Source organism: Numida meleagris, chromosome 8 (genome assembly GCF_002078875.1).
Source record: "Numida meleagris isolate 19003 breed g44 Domestic line chromosome 8, NumMel1.0, whole genome shotgun sequence".
In the NCBI taxonomy this organism is placed as follows: Eukaryota; Metazoa; Chordata; class Aves; order Galliformes; family Numididae; genus Numida; species Numida meleagris.
Window position 1 is genome coordinate 1,492,725 of NC_034416.1, and position 18,017 is coordinate 1,510,741.

At 51.7% G+C, this 18,017-nt stretch overlaps 1 long non-coding RNA gene across 1 annotated transcript; it reads right to left on the reverse strand.

Annotated features, from left to right (window-relative positions):
• Positions 5,964-11,575, reverse strand: LOC110403456. The gene is made up of 4 exons (XR_002441671.1): positions 11,509-11,575; positions 11,048-11,174; positions 8,891-9,029; positions 5,964-8,360 (listed from the first exon to the last, which is right to left on the reverse strand). It is a non-coding gene; the product is annotated as an uncharacterized LOC110403456 (long non-coding RNA).

The window sequence follows — 18,017 nt, forward strand, 5'->3', positions numbered from 1 at the left end:
TGAGCAGTGTGTGATCGGAAGGCAGAAGGGAAGGAAGCTGGAGCTCTGCCGTCCCTTGCCACCCGGCACGCAGCTCGCTGCCCCCGTCCCGCTGCGCTCTCCGCCCCCAAACTGCGGCACGGTTCCTTAAAGCCCTTCCCAAGGCTGGGGTCGGGAACCCGGCAGCGCTGCCTTCAGCTTTCTGCTGGGCAGCCGGGACGAAGAGGAGCAGCTGCTGCCTTATCGGCCTTCCGCCAGCACCACGCTGCCGCGCGTCATCGTTCGTTTCCTTATTCTTCGTTTGCTTTGGTGTTTTGTTTTGTTTCGTTTTGTTTTGCTAAATATAAACTAATGTAAAGTAAGGCTGGCTTGCACCATGCCCTGTCATCCCCTCCTTCCTCCCATACCCAGCAGGAAAGGGGAGCACACAGCCAGCAGCTGCCTGTGCAGGACGCGTGGGGAATTCTGCCCCTTGGGGCTAATCACGCTGCTCCAGATGCATTCAGCATCCCAAGGCATCGTGCTCCATGCCCTTCTATATTTTTCCCTGCTCCAGCTGCAGGGCCAAGCGACGAATGAGCGCGCCGCGATGCAGCTTTAGGTTTAGAGCAGTGTTTTCCTGTTGCTGTTCCTCACGAGTTGGTCGCACCCTTAATGATCCCCATGGGAAATATTTACTTTGAGGACTTTGGTTCTGAGCGTGCCAAGTGATCAAAACCAGGCAGCGCGTGGCTTGCTCTCCTATGACTTCAGTTTTTCCTGGAAAAAAAAAAAAGGAGGGGGGGGGAACGAAAAACCTTACTTTCAAAATTAACGCAAATCAGCTCGAAAATCAGCTCGTCCCAATAAATGAACATGACCTTATTTCTCAGGCACGGGGCCTTCTTGTGGGAGCTGCAAGGAAAACACTTTTTAGCTAACCTTGTGGCACCGCAGCGTTTCTCCTTCTCCATATTTCTTCCCTGCAGACAGACCAAGCAGAACTCATGCTGTTCTCCATGCAGCTGCCTGCAGACAGATGCTGCTGATCCCAGGGTTCTGCCCTGCTGATTCCCTGCCTTCCCTGCCTACTGCTCCCCACGTGAAGCTTTCTGCTATTCCTCGATGCTGCACGGAGCCTTCTGAGGGATCCTCGTGCTGTCTGAAATACAGTTTGCCATTTAATTTTATGAGGTCTTGTCCATAAAGCAGCAGGGTGTAATTATACCCTATGACCATCCCGACTTGAAAGCGCCGTGATTTCTCCCTTGTTCTCCATGAGCTGTAACTCAATGCAAAGCCCTCTGTCGGTTCCCATTTTCGAGTTCTTTCATTCATTCCCGCTGAGTAATTAAAAATGGCTCGTAAATAAACACGGGGGATGATTTCCGAAATGTTCTGTATTTACTCGCAGGGCTGGTACTTCTGTCATTGGCCCACTTAAGTGATTTTGAAGGGTTGTATACGGGTTCCTTTTACAGTGTATTTGAAGTTTGTAATCCTGCTTAAATACACAAAAATAGGAAGGATTAACAAACTGCCACACTGAGGCCAAAAGAAGACAGAGCTAAAAGCAATCAAGGAGCAGCCTATCATACACATGAAATAAACTGGGGGAAAAGTGGAAAACTGTCAACAAAAATAATACGTTATGGATCCTCAAGCCTTTGTGTTTATGCTAGAGGAAGCCTAAAATAATCTGTGGTTTCTGGTGCTTGATTTAGTTTTCCACAAGCCTAATTAACACCAGATTAAGCTTGCTGCCACTATAGTTTATTACTGAGATTGACAAATACTCGCTGTTTATTTGTTTTCTACAAAAAATGACTGGAGGCAATAACAGTATGACACAGCTCATAAGCTTGAAAACAGTGCCATAACATTCATTTCTGTAAACTTCATCTTCAGGAAAAACCCCGTGACTTTCCATATGGAAGTTCTGGTTCTGCGGTCCTTTTGAAGGAAGAAGTCCCATTGATTGTACATCCTGTTTTTTGGATGTCCCATTGATTGGAGGTCCCACTGGCTGGATGTCCCATTGACTGGAAGGCCTGTTGATTGGATGTCCCACTGATTTAGGATACATCCCTGGACGTGCCCAAGGCCAGGCTGGGGGGCCCTGGGCACCCTGATCTGATGGGGAGCAACGAGCTCATGGCAGGGCTTGGGGCTGGGGGGGCTTTGGGATTCCTTCCAACCCAACCATTCCATGATTCTGGGATTCTATGATTCTATGGTGCTATGAAATGAATGCATACGTGAATAAAACCAGAGCAGGGCACAGGGGGTGAGCAGGTCAGATAAACACTCACTTCACAGCAGATCAGGGCCAGCCCCGCTGTGGGATTTCCCTTTTTAGTCCTCACCTCTCCCCAAAGCCGAGGCTGAAATGTGCAGCAGAGCTCCAGCTATTTCTGGAAAGCATGAAGGGCTAAGCCAGCGCCAATGCCTGATGAGAAGGGGCAAATGTCAGGATTTAGTGGCTTTCTGCTGTTCTCCACTTTGCATTTAAATCTCTGCTGGAAGCAGCTCACTTGGGTATGACACGGGATGCGACGACACCCATGCCCTGGGACACAGCTCACACCTTTCTCTCCAGCCATGCAAATCAGAGCTGACACCTCTGTGCACCCTGCACAGAGCTACAGCTCTATTCCAGGCGTACCTGGGAGCAGCTATCACAGCACAGCAGTGCATCACACCCCATGATGTTGTTAATTTTGCTGAGAAGCAGAGTGGACAGGCCCAGGCTGTGGAGCCATTTGGATTTAATAATTCACTTCTGTTGCTTTTTAGCCCAGATTTCTCGACCAATTGTGCAAGGATTTATCGTTTGCAAACTGTAAGTGAATTACTGCATGGTAACCCAACCCCGAGGAGGGGCTGATATCCTGCATGTGGCTGCTGAGTGGGGGCTGGGGCTGCAGTGTTGGGGAGAGCCCAGATCCCTCCATGGGAAGTGATTTCCTTCAGGGCAAGGAGGGGGAAAAGCAAAGGATGGAGACGTGGGTCAACACCTGAGAGCAATGGGACAAAGCTCTTCTGGGTGGCATTGCCCCTTCTCACTCTGGCTGAGCCCAGAAAAAAGCATCTCAGCCAAAAGAACCATTTTCTAATTTAAAAAAGAAAAAAAAGAACGGAGAAAAATAATGGGGTGCACTTTCATCATAGGAGCAACCCTGGGCTCCAGCTCAGCCTTCAAATCATTGGGAGTCTTCTTCTTCCTCCTCCCTTTGTAGTCTGTGTTCAGTGTCTAATGTTCCTCACTTATATCCTAGCAGTCAGCCTTAGGAATCGCGTGGCAGTGAGATCCAGAGGGGAATTAAGCTCTTCTCATCACTGTGGATGTCGCCTTGGCTTGGTTGGCTCTTCCTTTGTTCAAGTGGAAGAGCAGCCATGACTCACATGCCACATCGTGTAGGTGTGGCACGTAGGGACACGGCGTGGTGGGCATGGTGGGATGGGGGGGCAGCTGGGTTTGGTGAGCTTCCTACGGCTCCTGAGCCATTGCAGCCCCCAGGGTCTGGCCATGATTTTGCGAGAACCAATGGGGCCCAAGAAGTGCAGAGCACAGAATGGAGTCACCCTTTTATCAGCCCATGGGGCAGCACTGCACGCAGCGCTTGTGCACCCACCCCCAAGCATCTGCTTGATTCAGAGCTGGCCAGCACCAAAGTTCAGCTCTTTTGCTCCCTCCCTCATTGCACACTTGGTGTTTTGCATGGAGGGAAAGGCAAGAAATGCTGCAGCAGCTTGCAGCTCGTTGCAAGGCTTGGCTGGCCCTGCAGGCACGCAGCACAGCCGTGAAAATCCTCTTTCCTTCCCGCTGCCTCTATCCACTTGTTCCCCATCAGCCATTGTACGGAGCGATCCGCGTGCTTTCAGCTTTCTGCTTTAATTGCCATGGAAATCTGATAATTTCATTCTAAAGGAGAGCTGAGGAAAACTCAGGAAGAGCTCCGATTACTGAAAACTGGAAAAAATTAATCTTGATTAAAGCACTTCCCCCCTGAAAATAAGGACCTCCTGAACCCCGCAGAGCTGATTGCTTGGGAGCTGCTCTTCGGGCAGTGTCTGACTGTACTCGTGCTGTATTTGTCCTGCGGCAGCGTGCAGGGTGCAACCACCACAAGGCAGAAAGGAGAAAACCCCCAGAGGTGTAACTGAGTGGGATGTCAGCAAGAACTTGCTCCAGTTCCCTTCCAAGGCAAAGAGCCAAACTATGCACGTTACCCACCCAAGCCAGCAAGGCTGCACAAATGCCCATCAGCTGTCAGCACCCACAGAACTTCTCTGGTAAAAACATAGGGTTTGAGCATCAAAGGTGTTTTGCATGCTCAAATGTTGCTTTATTTTTTATATTATTTTTATTATTTTTCTTGATATTCGAACTTTCCATCCCACCCATGCAATGAGGCCCTCCCATGCTGCAGGGTCCCAGCAGCCCACCCCACACAGCCCCATTCCCCCAGTATGAGCTGGAGTGGGGCTTCGCCCTCACCCCCCCGTCCCTGCTTGCTCAGCCCCGCAGATGCTTGCAATTATCTGCAGATGCAGAACGTGAATGCAGATTTGGTGGTTACAATTTGTACCCCCCAAAATTGTCCTTTTGAAGAGTTGTCTCCGAATTTCTCCAGGCTTTCAACACTGTATTTATTTAGCAATTGACTCGAGGCAGAAGAAAGCGAACATTACCCTTGCTCTGAATCTCCTTCAGCAGGGGAGATCTATGGCACAATTATACAGAAACGGGCCGGATTTGCTCGGAGGAAGGCACATGCAGGGCAGGAGCAGCAAGGTCAGCCTGGTCCGGACCTGCTCGAGCCCAATTGCACGGAGCAGAACCTTCCCAGTGCTGCTGCTGGCAAGAGTGTGCTTTTAGAGATAGGAGCAGAGGACAGAGCAAGGTGAGCACACTTCCAAGCACAGATGAGCTGACAGACACTGCAGCAGGCCTGCAAGGATTATAGCAATTTATCTACATATTGTTGTCATTCTCGTTCAAGGTCGGATTATTTCTGTGCTCTCCTAAAAGCCTCAGGGATAGTTTAAGTTGCCACAAGAAAGATCTTGCTGCTTCAGTCGCGGGAAAGCTTCTGGTTTTCCTTCAAACCTGCGATATTTGGGTTTTATTTCGTTTTGCTTGATAGCAGCTTCCAGTGCTCCTGTGACGTGGTTGAAACCCCAGCAGCCACGGACACAAAGCTCAGCAAAGCAGCCCTGCCAGCACTGCTCACATTCCGTCAAATCCCTGCTTCAGAAAAAGGAAATCACTGCAAAAGGGGAAGATTAGGGCAAGAAGGCTTGTGCCCAGGCTGGGAAACACTACACGCCCCTAGCAGCCAGCTGTACCTGCTATGCACTATCAACTTAATGCCATTTTGTTTGGAATTTGACTCGGCTGCTATTAAATAGATGTCAAAGAGACAAGATAAAGCCCAACGCTGCCTTCCTGATGGGGGCTGTGGGTACTTGAATCTCATCGTTAAATGAAGCAATGGAAATAGAAGGCAGCAGAACACCCAAGGCCACTCTGCCAAGATGTGCACATCAACAGATTTTGCAATTTCCTTGCCCCAGGGGAAGCTCAGCACCATGACTCTGCATTTTCCTTGTGCAGCATCTTGCTGTGTAACACCCAAGTGGGTCCACGGATGCATATTCGTGGCATTGCCTGCACTCTGACAAGGTCCATGTTAAATAAAGACACCGAAATGCAGTAGTTGCCAAATCATCTCCTGCAGCATCAGATCTTCTTGCATGAAGCTGCAGACCTGAGGGTGGTCTTCAGCATCCTGGGGAACAAGGAGGGGCTTCGAGGGGAGGAGATCCATCTGCATGGGAAGGCTGAGACCTTCTGCCTCCCCAGGCAGGATCCTGAGGCCATCTCTAATCACCTCCTCCAACATTTTCCCCCAGATATTAGAATCACAGAATCATTAAAGATGGAAAAACCTCTAAGATTATCAAGTCCAACCACTGACCCCACCACGGAAGATCCCACGAGGCACAAACCCACGGTCAAGTCCGTCCCCTTTCCCATCCATCACACCACTCATGTCCCACACCATTGTCCCCAGGGGTGGCTCAAGCTGCCCCTCCCATGAGCAGCCCCTCCTCTCCCCTCAACCCCCCCATACTGGGAGCTCCATCAGTCCCACAGCTCTACAGGACAGCCCCGAGGGGCCGCAGCCACTTCCCCTGGACCTCATTATTCCATTGACAGCAGTCAATATCTCCCTGCATAGGAATGTATTTACTTACAGGCACATAAGTAATTCATTTATGAAATTGAATTATCTGACTAGGGAGATCGTGTGTTTTGATTGTGTAGCTGCACTTCTGAAACCGACTTAGAATTGATAAAAGCCAGATGGAAAGCGGAAACCGTCCATTTCATGACTCTTTAAACGTTTAAGTCGGTTAACCCTTGTACTGCACCAGTTTTGATGTTGGGCCAGAGTGTGGAAGCAATTTGTTGGTGAGTTCTCAGGATGCAAAGGGGCTGCGAGCGCTCGCCGGGTTGGGTGCCAAGGGGAAACGAGCGGTTGGCCTCCAGCTACAGAGACCTGGGGGAGAAAACGCTGCAGAGCAAGAGGTGTCACCACGGGGACTGCTGCAGCCAAGGACATTCTCAAGGAAAAGGCAAAATCCCGACCAGCAGAAGGGCTGCTGAGCCGTGCCGAGCAGAGCAGAGCCCACTCCCCGCACCGTGCTTCCCTTCTTGTTTTTTTTTTCCTTGGAGTTTGCTCTTCCCCAGGGCCTCGCGGTGCTAAATTTCCATTACTTCTCGAATTACCCAAACCTGTCCAAAATACACGCCCGTGGTATTACAAACCGGCATCGCATTCCCTTAATAACTGAGGGAGAACGTGACCCGTTGGCCCGAGCCCGGTGCCCGCGGCACATCTGGGAACATCTGCTCCGCATCCTGTCCTGCAGGTGCCGGGCTCCGCGCACCACCAGAGCTCTTCCTTCCGTGAGAAGCCCCCGAGGTCAAATGGCCCTAAATTGGCTTACGGCCCTGCTTCTGCCCATAGGGAAAGGGAAAGCTGCCCGGAGCAAAATGCTTTACGATCTCGGTTTCCATTTTGTTAATATTTTCCGAGGCTGTTTTCTTGTTTCCCCGTTGCCAAAAACAGGAAAGAGCGACATAACTCACATAGCAGAAATCTGAAATAAAGGCGTCTGCCCGCGGAGGAGCGGAACCCCGGTGCTGCCCTGCTCACTGCCGCCCTGTGTTCCCTCTGCAGATGGACATGTCACCACCTCAGAGGTTTGGGGGCCACGCTTCCAGAACTGGGGTTTGTTTCACTCAGATGATGTTTTGTGGATCCCGGCAGAGGTGGTGCTCTGTCCTCAGCAGTGCCATGAACTCCGTCATTGGGCAAAGAAAACAGCGAGGTTGTGAGGGGATCTGCAAGTGGAAAATTTCCCTCTGCCTGGAGTTACCCTTTTCAGGGCTAAAAGAAGTTAGAAATTGTGGTAATGTGAAAGGCCACAAGAGGAAAAACCTTTTTAGCAAGGCATGAAGCAAAGGAGCAGAACAACTCCTCCATACCAGGTTGCTTCACCAGGAAAATTAGGTAAATTGTGACTTTTCTTCTTATTATTATTTTTAAAATATGGAGCAAAACATGTTAATTCTTCAGACTTGCTTGGTGGGGACAGTGATTACCAAGGAGAGCAAGGAAGGGAGCAGCTCCTCATGTCAGCTTTCCTAGCACTGCTCCCAGTGAAATTTGGGCAGATTTGGAAAATGCAATCAATGCTTTGGGTCAGAGAAGCCAAGCCCTCGGTGACCATCCTCACCATGGGACAGAGGGTCGATTCTGGGCAAATATAACCCAACATGGGTGCTTGGATCCCATCCCCTTCTGCAGGCTCTCACTGCTCGCAGAAGCATTGAAACACTTTGGAAATCAGATTGGGAACGTATTTCTTCCCTGAGATTTTCTTTGGGAAGCAGATTGGGAATGTATTTTCCCCTGTGATTTTCTTTGGGAAGCAGATTGGGAATGTATTTTCCCCTGTGATTTTCTAACACGGGGTTTACAAAACTTGATCTTGTAAATAGCATCCTGTTATTGTTTACCAAAAAACTGATTGTTTCACAAAACCTGAATCAAGTTATGACTGTAGCAGAGCAGGCCTACGTCGCCATCAGTCCTTAGGGGCAAAAACTTTCCACCTCTGCTTCAGGAACATCAATAATTATCCTTATTTTCCAATAAAAATCCAGGGCAAAACCCTCACGGGGATTCAGCAGCTGCCTCAACACCAGCGATCGCATCCCAGCTCCATGCAAACAGTGCAGATGGTGCTACCGAGAATCGCGGTGTCTCAACTCCAAGCTTGCAGAGCTGCTCATTACAGCACTTCTCAGGAGCATGGGATAATTTCTTAACCGAGGGGGGGGGAAAAAAAAAAAAAGGAAGAAAGAAAATTAATTTCCTTCCCTCCGCTCGAGTTTCAGGGGAAATTCCACGTTGTCGCCCCAGGGAGAACCCGCAAAGGAAAATGGGGAGGAAAAACCTTTTGGTGAGATGATGGAGAGCAACGCGAATGCTGCTGCCCAGCTGGGCTGGGAGCGGAGCGCAGAGCCCGGGCAGGAGAGCGGCTGGGCTTGGGCCGACCCGGGGGGGGGGGCTGCATCCAGAATGCGCTCACACGCTGCGTGCACAACGAGGGGGGGCTGCAGGAAACGCTGTTTGCAGGCTCCGGCCTCCAGGTGGCAGGCAGAGGCCGGGGTGCTTCGGGCTGCGCATCCTCGGCCGAAAGCCCGAGGCGTTATCGGTGCGGGTAAAAAACCGGGACAAACCGCGCCGGGTCCTTCAGAGCGCTGTGCGGACCGCCCGGCTTCGCATCCCTTACCCCCGTACGTTTCAGACCGCAGGTGATGACACCCGGGTGCTTTTTTTTTTTTCCTCACCATCTCCATGCCAGCGTTTTTCTGCTACTTCACCGTTTCCAGAGGCGCGTTCCCTGTTGCCATCCCACGGTAGGTCTCACCACGCTGGAAGCCTTTCCCATCCTTCTGAAGAGAGCGGGCACTGACCTCCAGCATCACGCTGCCATGGGAAGAGGGCTCTGGGATGAATGAGCTGAGAGCAGGGCACCCCATTGCTGCCCCCAAAAGCACCTTCTGCTGAGAGCCCAGTGCCAAAGGAACGAGGTGGGGCTGCCTGGCAGGAGGTGCCCCTACAAGGCTCCGCTGGGACAGAACCAGCTCACCTTTCCAGGGTTATTTGCCAGGGAAGCAAATTGCACATGACAAGCGTTTGATTACAGTTTATAGCCAGGGGAAAAAAAAAAAAAAATCACAGAATAAACATCTCTGCATGAAGGACTCTCTATAAATGACAGAAACTGGAAATTGAGCAGGATGATTGGCATTGGCATCCTGGTGCCACACTGCTGAGCTCAGCTGGGTGAGACCCCATCCCCCCAGGTCACCTCTGTGCTCTTGGGGCTGGCTTTGGGGACAGGGCCATTGGCAAGGACAGGGATTGCCAATTCCCTTGTGGGGACGGGGAGCTGTGCCATTTGTTATTAGTAACACCCATCCCGTTCTCGGTGCTGTTTGGGCACTGTGTGCCACAGAGCAGATGGGGCTCATTTGAAACCCTCCAGATCGCAGGGGTCCATGTGCAACTGATAAAGGCCCATTTAGGTGGGGGTGCTCCCCAGGCAAGTCCAAGCAGGACGCCCTATATGTTTTCTAAGTGCTAAACTCAAGGGAAATTACTTCACCAAAACCCGATCCAGACCACAGTAATGAAGACTGTGATGTAGCCAGTGTTCAACCATGTTGACTTTGCAGCACTGGAATTAATCCATCTGCATTGCAGCTCGGTGAAATCACTTCCAGCCCGCAGCGGCTCCGGGGCTGACTTCATCCTTGTAGCCCCAGATGCTGAGCCCTAGGGGACAGGGGAACTGGGGCACAGGGAGAGCTGCCCATCCTAGAGGGCACCAGGTTCTTGTTGGGGACAGGAGGGCTCTGGTGGCCAGGAGCTGGTGCAGGTGGCATCATGGTGCCATTGCTGTGCTTTGTGTCCCCGGGCAGGTTGGCTGCTTTGTTTCACCGGGTGAAAACACATCCCAGAAACCACAGAAATCCAAGTTTTGGTGGGGTTTCTGCAGCCAAACTTTAGGAACTGATGGATTCTGACCCTTGGGAAGGCTGTTACATGCCTGAGTACTGGGATGAGCGGCACAGGCCACCGCCAAAGGCACACAGCCTTCCTGGCATTGCACTGCATATTGAGACAGCCTGCACAAAGCACTCAAATTGACCAGTTTTCAGCTTTCTGAGGGGCTCCCTGTTTAATCTGCCAGCAAGGGCAGCATTTAAAACACATAAGGGGAAGAAACCAAACAGACAGCTCACGCAGTGCCATGGGGTGCATCTTCAGAAACCATCCTAAAAGGACAGGTTTTAAGGAAAGCCTGAGTACATCTAAAGGCATTTTTCAGCCTCTGTGTTCTTGCTGGGCTTTTAGCAGTCTTACCTAACCCCGAAGTGTAATTTAATTAAGTTTGTTTAATTTTTTAATTTTTTTTTTAAATGCATGTGGGACTGGTAAACTTAATTAAAAAGAAACATTGCTAAGCAGCCTGATACAGTTCTAATTTGATTTAAAGTACTGGATGATACCAACATTAGAAACGTAAACCGATACGTGACAAAAAAAAAAAGAAAGATCTATGTGGAATTTTGCAGTTTCTCCTCGTTCACGGCAGGCTTTAGAGACGGGGTGAATTGCAAAGATTTCTTCCTCCCATTCACTGCTGCAGGGCGAGGGATATTTCCTATGCAGCAGAGCCCTGCTGGCTCACTGTGCTGTGTGTGGGTACCTTCGTTCCTGTAACCTGGGGTTACATCTGCGCAGCAATCTGTGCCAGAGCTCCCCAGGATTTCAGGGGAGCAAGGGGAGATTTGGGTTTGCAGCTGGACAAAGCAGAGGGTTTCAGAGGGGGAAGCTTCTACCCAGTGGGAAGGAAGCAGCTTCCATCTGCCCCAGCTGTAACGCTGCTATAGATGTGCAATGCAATACACCCTATTACACGATGCGCTCAGACTCACCTCTGCTCTTTGCTGTTGCTTTGCTCAGGTTGTGCCTCACAGCTCATCCAGGCACCCACAGCTCCACACTCAGAGCCTGCCCAGAGCTCACGGCAGAGCCAGGCCAGGCACCACGCAAACATCGAGGCTGCAAAAGGGAGAAAATGAGGCAGCTCCCCTCCAGCACCACAAACCCCTCCTTAGAAGGGGCTGCAGTCAGGCTCTGAGGCTGAGAAGCCTCAGCCCTGTATCAGGAGCATGCACAACTATTTTCCAGTTGAATGCAAGAGCTGGAAGTCTCATTCCAATACCCCCTTAAAGTTCACTTATTTTAGTGCATATTTTTTAATTATTATTAAGATTATTTTTTAATCTGTTACCTGAATCACTTGCAGAAACACCCCCCCACACACACCAAAATTATCTTATTTTAGCACATACTTTTTAATTACTATTAAGATTATTTTCTTTCCACCTCTTACCTGAATCACTTGCAGAAACAATCTCCCCTCCCATCACCCTGAAGCTGGGTGCTGGCTGGCACCACTCTCTTTTAACTGTTGCAGCCCAGGTAAATCTCATCAGTAATTAGGAAGGGAATCACTGCGCTCACCTGTAGCCCACAGCTGCCACGTCCTTTACACCCCTGCTCCGCAGGGGACAAATGGGTGGATAAGGCCCCGTACAGCACTGGATGGGTGCAGGAGCAGAGCAAACCGAAGACAAATAATTGAACAAATGCTGAACGCTGGGACTCTCGCTGCATTCAGCTCTGCTGCTCGTTTCCCGGAGCTGCTGCTTTGTGCACCCGCACGGCGCCGGGGCAGCGAGCTCCCAGGGAGGCTTCATTCAAGCGCTTGTTTCAATCCGAAAAAACCTAACGCAGATAAAAATGTTAATGGACAAGATTTCAGCTGTTCAAATCCCCTTGGTTTCTTTTGCCCTTAACGGCATTTACCCCCCCCACTCCCCTTGCTGCTGAGCCCCCAGCGGGACCCGCAGCCCCAGAGCCGCCGACACACGGCCGAGGGAAGCGCCTGCAGAACGGGACGAGCAGCGTTTGCCTCCAGCCGCGCTCGGCTGCGGCGCTCGGAGCTGCGATCTGCAGCGCTGCGGGCCGGCCGGGAGGCACCGAGCGTCTTTAATTGCGCTTCCCTCCCTGAAAATGAGACCTTTGTGGCCGAGAAGCGATCCCGGCTCCCCCTGCAGCCGCAGCACCTCCCGTGTGTGCAGATCCCCGCGGGAGCCCGCAGCCTTGCGGTGCATTCAGTGTTACCTGTTGGACCGGGCACTGGATAACAGCAAGGCTTTGCGTTGTGTCCTGCCAACTGTGCTCGATGTGTCCTTGATTTCTGTGCAAGCAAACAGAGCACAGTCATTTTGGAGCTCGGCTCTGCTCTGCTTGCACGCACGGGAACACAGAGCCCCAGTGCTAGGGCAGCAGCGGGGCAGGCAGCAATCCCTGCACGGGGCCCTGCCCATCTCTCTGCCATCCAGCTGTATTCACCAGCGATGGAGATTGAAAGATACAATTCCATAAGCTTTTTCCTGTCTGATATAAACGACAGAAAAGCAAAACCGCCGTGCTGCCTTTGGGTATCCCCTTCTCACCCTCCTGCTCTCACGGCTGCATCTTGCACCCCAGCTCTCAGGCCTAACGCACCTCTCTGCACCCTGACCTCCAAACTGCAGCATCCCAGGCACAAACCACACCGAGCAGTGCGTGGTGCTGGGGCATGGATCGTGGTGGCACGCTGAGCACACCCCGGCGTGGTTCCCTGCTCCCCTGCAGCACAGGATGTTTTCCTCATCCTCAGCCATTCCCTGCATGCACCGTTTCTCAGGGAGGTCCCGAAGATCCCGGATTAGTGTGGAGCAGAAACCAGGGCTGCACGCATTGCTTTGCATCGACGCTGAGCTCCGGCGTGATTTTCATCAGCCCCGTTGTTTGTGGAAGTGCCTGAAGTCTGCGGGATGTGGGATAAGAGATGGGGGTGAGGAAGGAGCACATCTGTTGTGCCTGAGCTACGGCTGGAGCTCGGAGTGCTGGCCAGCACTGGCAGGGCACGGAGTGGGTACAGGCAGATGCTGTGCACCCAGGGCTGCTCGAGTTTCTGGGGCCACTGTGCCCATAGTCACGGTCTCAGGAGGGTTTCAGGGCTCTTCTGCCCGCAGACAGCCTTCCCGGGGATATTACCTCTCTGTTCCTACTTTATAGACTGCGTCTTAGCTACACAAAAAATCCAGCAGTGCAGGGGAGGGAGCTAAGACCAAAGCACTGCACAGAGCACTGGAACCAGCATTCCCCTTCCATGCTGGGGGTTCCCTCCAAGGGACCACAGCTCTGTGCAGATCACTGCACCCCGCGATGCTCAGCCGGACCCGTCCCATCCCATCCCACCTTGTTTTCCCATTACCCAAAGACCGAGCGAGTTTTTCGGAGCAAATCCCCTGCTCACGTTGCAGGGCTGTGGATTTATGGCCGCGGAAGGCGCTGAGCCACCAGGCCAGATGGTTATTTGCTAATTTTGAAGGTTTGCAGTGGTTTCTGGATCTCAGCAGAACTGTCCCCGTTTGCAGACAAAATGAACCCGTAAGTTGAACTGCTTCGTCTCTGAAATCCCTGCGTGTTTCCCTTCTTTCCTTATTGAAAAAGACCATCTGATATTTTGCCGTACAAGTTCCAGTCTGCAGTCTACGACCCGGCGCAGCCAGAAGGAAAATTTGGAAGGGAAGATAAGACAGATCTCCCTGCTCTCTGACCCGTGAAGCCCCTTGCCCAGTTTGCTTTGCCCCGCTTTCCTTTCTGGCAGCAGCACCAGCAGTCGGTGACACCCATCCTGCAGTGCTCCCTGCACTGAACTGTGCACAGCTCCGCAGCCACCATAGGGTGGCAAATCCATCACGCTTATTTATTACTTCCAAATTAAAACCAGAGAATAATATCCCTCGTCCCTAAGGGGAAACGTGGAAAAGCAGAGTTTCACCCAGCTCTGCATGGAGAGTTCACGTGGTTTTAATTTCAAATACAAAGAATATATATAGCTTGGTTCGGGGGTGACATCACTCTCCTTCGAAAATGCCCTGCGATTTGTTTTCCTTTTATTTTGAAGCCATTCTCCTCCATATCTGCTGATGGATATTTGTATTGGCAGCTCCCATGGAATAGCAAGATCATATATTTTCTGTTTAATTTCAATAATCACTTCCTAACCGAAGTGCAAGCTCACAATTCACCGGCACTTCAGTGCCTAGGAGAGTGAAAGCTTCCTCGCACTCTTTCTGACTTATTGTCCTTCTCCCAGACGCACTCTCCTCTCTGAGCTGCTGTCCTCTTCCCTCTGATGTTTGCTATCACACCAACAATTGCTGCAATACCCAAACTGAGAACAGCAACAAAGTGCTCAGGAATAGCAGTGTTGGGAAGAGCACACCCCTCGCTGCCGGGCAAAACTCAAGCCTGGGCCTCGCATTTACCTTGCAGACACACAGGGACAGAAGTCTCCAGCCTGTCCTCAGTGACAGCCAGGTCAGACCGCGGGGTGTGCACATCCCATCTGCACCACAGGACACCACGGGGAGCACGGCCCCACCGTCCCCCTCCTGCGTGGGGCTATAGGATAACCCTTCCTCAGTGCTATTTCTAATTTCCCTTCTCCGGTGCAGTTCCCCTGGTATTAAACTGAGAGCGCTCACTTCTCCCACAAACAAAGCCCTGAGTGAAGGGCGTCCCCGAGCCCGTCCCTGCCCCAAAATCGCCCAGGGCACAGGGGCACAGAACGTGTGCTGGTGCCATTCTGAAGGTTTTCCGCTCCGGCCGTGCGGTGCAGTTTGCTCTCCCCATATCCTCTATGATTACACATTCTTGGAGTTTTCTTTAAGCATTATGAGGAAAGTTCACCGCGGCAGGGCTTCTCCCCTTTGCTCAGCTGCAGAAGAGGCTGCTTCTTGGATGGATTTTGTATTGGGAAGGAAAGCCCAGGAGGACAGGACCCCATCCCCACCAGGCAGAGACCTCTCCCAGCCCCATCAATGAGCCTGAACTTCTGGCAGAGCTTGGAAAATGCCCTGCCCTGTTTGTTAATGGGGCTAATGACCAAGCAGTGCTCAGTCCTCAGCTGCAATCACTGAGACAGACCAGAAGGCAGGAGATGGGCTGGGAAGAGGGACCCAAAAAATGTCCTTCACAGCTCAGAGCCAACAATGCTTGCTTTTCCCCAAATACATTGGGATTGCAGTGGGATACAGGCCCTCTGCAGCATCCCAATTGCTCTGCCCCAGCCTTGGCTGTGGGTTCAGGTGGCAGCAGGTGGACACAGACCTGCTGGGACAACAAAATGATCCCTAGCACCGAATTCAGCTTAACTTTCCCCCAAATGCTGCATGGATTGTTTTTGCTTCGCTGAATCATTTCCTCGGGGCTTAAGCCTACTCCCCGTACAACCTTCCTTTGTGCTGATGGATAAAATAACATAACAGAGATTTATTTTAATATATCCTTAGCTAATGCTGCGCATGTGGCAGGAGGGGAGGAAGGCAAATCCAACTCCAAAGTGCCGTGTTCCCCTTCTCCAAATGGAAGGGGATGGCTCCCTGCCCCTCGGCCACGGGCACCAGCTGGGTGCCCCCCCATGCCCACCCACTGGGCCAACCCGGGCTCAGTGCTGCCCCTTCCTGCACCCACAGGTCCTTCAGAGTTCATGATGGGCAAACTGGGACGGAGAGTGAAATAGAAGCTACTCTGTGGGACCTGACATCCGAGAACGTAAGGGGAAGCAATCTCACCAGCGCCGCGCTCAGCTGCTAGGAGTGTTTCTGCCAATTTTTGCTTAGCCTTTAGGAGTGTCTTTTCAAACCGTTGTTTGCTAGAAATGTTCGTTAATCTGCTGATGAGCAATGCCTCAATGATTCAGATGAAGTGGCCACGCTTGGAGAAATGGAAGGTTGGTGCGTGTGTCTGCACGACCCAGCACAGAGCCAGTGCTCCGAGCCGCTCTGAGCGCAGCTGTAAAGCAGCCCCAGAGCAAACCCCCATTCCTCCCCATGGCTGAGAGCGGCGGCGTGCAGGAACACGGCTCTTCCTGCAAGAAAACAGTGTGATTTGCACTGTGCACCATCAGCTGCTCGCTCATGTTTCTCCCGCAGTGCAATGGAATGAGCCGAGCAGTGTGCTCCGAGCCCCGCTCCCCCAGCGGCTGCGGATTCAGCCTCCAGGTTTCTATGCTGTAACCCTGTTATGAGATGAAAACAACTTCCCCATCAGCATCATGAGGAGCGCACGGTGGAGATATTCCAGGGTCGGGAGCCAGGGCTTTGTTTCACACTATGTACAAAGAAAGGTTTTCGCGCTCGCGGTGCTTGAAACAGAGAACGAACGATCCTCTGAGCTCTTCTGTTCGACCTGACACTGTCTCAGCCCCACATTTATAGCCACGGCTTTGTATCAACCCATGACATTCAGGGGGAGACGGAGAGGATAACGGTGTCAGAGCGTAACGGAGCGCAGACGATCTCTGTGCTTCGAATTTTGGCTTTGCAGTGTTTCCTTCAGTTTTGTTTCGCTTTGTTGAACACAAAGAGAATTTGGACAAAGCCAAGTGCTGCTGTAGCACAGCGAGGTGCTTCCAAGGCAGCCCCAGCACGGCCGGGAGCTCCAGGCTTTGGCATCCACCTGTGCTCCCCAACACGTTCGTGGGCGCTATCCAGGATCAAGTTAAGCCAACATCGCTGGCGTATTGAGCGACACTTGCTTTGAAATTGAGTTTGTTCATCCGAACTTGACGCCAAGTGATTATTTGCTCCATTTTCTGATGACTGTAATAGATGACATACCACCCCATAACTCATTAAAGACAACAAGATGACAAAGCCTGAGAATGGGCTGAGTCGGTCTCGGGTGGATGAAAGCTCTCCACGGCCCCTGGAAACATGGCCCTGCCGCCTCCATCTGACATAACCCCTCAAAATGTTCCTGATTATATCGTCTCCATTGCGCTTTATTTTTTGTTTTATTTTTCCTTGTAGGAAATTAAAAAGGGGCCGCTTGATCCCGCTCCAAGTTCTTGCGATGTGTTGCAATGCTGAGGAAATCAAAGATTACTTGAAATACTTCTTAATAATCTGTCATGTCAGCAGAGATAAAGGTTCGCGGCCCGTGATCTCAGCTGGCTTCTATCAGTGCTAGGAAGGGAGGGACCCCCCCCTAGACCCCCTCCTAATTAGCAACATGCTTAAGGAATGGTCCATTTCTCCAGGTAGAGAAGTACAGATGGGTATAGACAGGTACAAACAGCAATCAATGTGCTGAGCCCACTCTGAGCTGAGTAACGAGCATCCCCAATAATGAGCATGCCCAATAACAATCAACCTCAGTAACAAGCAACCTCAGTAACAAGCAACCTCAGTAACGAGCATCCTCAGTAACGAGCATCCTCACATGGGCATCTGAGGACAGCAGCAGTTTGTGGCACTGACACAAACTGGACACGTCGGCAGAGGGCTGACGTTCAGTGCTCCCTCTGCCCCATCCCAGCCTGCACCTCACCCACTTCCACATTCCCCCGTGAAGGCTCACCTGCCTTAGCTGATGCTTTACCAACACTGTCCATAAATTTAACTTCCTTTTCTTTTTTTTCCTGGCCTGGGGTTACAGCCCCCATCCACTTTGGGGTGTGGGTGCCACTGGAGCACAACGGCACCGCAGGGATGCTGCAGTGGGAGTGGGACACAGGAGTGGGACTGGGATGCGGGAGTGGGATTGGGATGAAGGAGCAGGATCGGGATGCTGGAGTTGGACTGGGATGCTGGAGCAGGATCGGGATGAAGGAGTGGAGGTTCGCTGCCTTTGAAAAATGAACAAGAAAAAAAACCGACGGAGACAAAACCGTCCCTCAGCGCCGGCACACGGCGCGGGGACACCGAGGTTCTCCGGGAGCGGCCCCGCCGGGGCAGCCGGAGCCCGGAGCCAGCACCTGGGCTCACCGGGGAAGCC